Here is a 2560-nt window from a genome sequence, read left to right on the forward strand (position 1 = left end):
TTGAACTCTCATTCTGACGGCACCCATTCACTGCAGAGGATCCATTGGTGAGCAAGTGATGGAATGCTACATTTCTCCCAACCTGTTGCGATGAAGAAACAAACTCATCTATTTTGGATGGTCTGAGGGTGAGTATATTTTCATTTCTTGAAGAACTATTCCTTTAAACAAAAACAATTCAGTTCAGTTTGTGCTCTTAATGGTTCAATAAATGGTATAGGCCTCACCTGGTGTGCTTAGTGCTCGGCGTCCCGTCTGATTCTCCAGTGGGACGGTGGAAGGCCGGTGGCTTGAATCCAGCGGGACTCTCTGTCTGTGTATACTACTCCTCGCTCTTTCTCTCTCCCCTGTTCTTTTAATCACAGTGTATGCATCCCATACTTTCAGTTCACTCTTTGTTTCAACACAGTCTCTTCTGGATTTCTGTTCTCTTGCAGAGGTGGAATGAGCTCTGTCGTTCTCGTCTTTATGGGGTGATGATGTGGAGCAGTTGGAGGGTCGTGGTGACAGGACACATCGCACTCCACATGCTGTGAGAACATAAACAGAGATCTTGATTAATAGGGTTTAAATGGCTTTAACTGCACCCGCTTCCAGCAACAACTGAATCCCAGTAAAGTACTAGGCAACTTTGTTAACTGTTATAATTAAGTAGCTGAATAATAAGCAGGATAATGTACAGTTATATTGTTATTATTACAAAATAAACCTCTTTAATATGATCACCCTTATGGGTTTTATTTTGCAGTAATCACCAGCTGACTGTGCATTATCCCTTGCATAATAAGTAAGGAATAATGGAAAGTGGCTATTGAATGATTGAAAAATGATTATTAAAAAAATTATGCAGTATAAGTGAAATCCAGACAATAAGTGTATTATTATCTATTATCTATATATTATTATTATCCTATTATTAGTCATATATGTTTGCTTGGTCTGTTTCTTTGTGAGTTTTAGTTCATTTGCTTATATAATATAATAATAATATTTGCTTATATAATATAATATTTGATAATATAATATAATAATGAAATTATATATAATTAATAATATTAATAATAAATAATTGATAATGTGCAAGACATAATATGTATTAAACACATTGCAAACAGATACTAATGGCAATATAATATATATATAAATATAATATAATATAATATAATAATTGAAATTGTAATTATATATAATTGGTAATGTGCAAGACATAATGTTTTAAACATTACAAACAGATACCATGGATAATGCGTAATATGTTTTGGACTCATTCTGAAAAGATACTTCTGGTAAAATGTAATATAAGATTAATATAAGACACAGTATCTGTTTAATTGGTGTGTACAAAACCTGTGTAATGTAGTGTTATATATATATAAAATGTAGTGTAAAATATATATTTTATCCTTTGCTTAACATTTTGCTCACATTTTAGAGAAGCATTGACAAATTACCTATGAGCAGGGCTTTTTTGGCTGTGAATGATTTCCTGGCGTTTTTTTCAGAGAGGTTTCTTGAGCCTCTAAGCGACCTCCCCTGAAGCATGCTGTTGCTATATGCACCAGTGTTTAGAGAAGATGTTCCATGTTGATGTACTGGAAATGTTTTAAGAGGTGGGACCCCTCTCTGGTTTGTGACTTGGAGCTGTAGTCTTTGTTTCACTATAGAGATCCATGCCATTGAGCCTGCTGTTCTGATGGGTCCTGTGTGCTCTCTGAAACGTCTCACGGGACAGAAATGCATCGCATGGCTCTGCCCATTTTTGTTCACGGGTCAACATGGGGCACCTTGCTGAATCTAATGTGATTGCTTACAAGTTACACCTAGACAATGTAAGAAGAAGAATGACAGAGAAAACATACAGTAAATTATGAACATAAATCATGTGCTGGGTCATTTTTGTGTATTATCTTTTGAACTGTATACTGTAACTTTAACAAAATTACTATGGCCTTAAGGACATATTTCTATAATTATTCCAGACTTCCAAAAATATGTTCTCTTCAAACTCAGCTTTAATAATGATGACTTGACACAAATTTCTTTACACAACAGAAAGAAAATAAACATGATGCGATATAACAAGATGAAAATAAAGAGATGAATGTACCCATTGATATTTTTAACTACCTTTGAAATCTTATCATGATCATACCAATTTCTATAATATTTCAAACAGGTTGGAATGTACAGAGCGTCTAAAGGGACAAAAAAAATTCCATTTCACCGAGACAAATTTTGTTCGCTTTCGAAACATTTGACTTATCTCGCAAAACTTTTTTATGCAAATACAAAACTGTTGATGGAAACAATGTGAAATGGAAGGAACAATTATATTAATTTTTTTTGTGTGTGTGTTTGTTTGCAAAACTTTTGCATTACACTGAGAAAATTTGTATTCGCAGTTTTGCATTTGAATGCAAAACAATAAAAGACAGTAGGAAATATGATATTTCAATGCTTTTGTGTTTGTTTGCAACTTTGCACGTGTTCACTTCCCAAATATTTAGCTTTGCAAGTGAATGCTTTTGCAAGAGAATGCAAATTGAGAAAGTTTGAGGAA

The sequence above is a fragment of the Sinocyclocheilus grahami genome, unplaced genomic scaffold, assembly GCF_001515645.1.
Source record: "Sinocyclocheilus grahami isolate Dianchi unplaced genomic scaffold, SAMN03320097.WGS_v1.1 scaffold410.1, whole genome shotgun sequence".
NCBI lineage: Eukaryota > Metazoa > Chordata > Actinopteri > Cypriniformes > Cyprinidae > Sinocyclocheilus > Sinocyclocheilus grahami.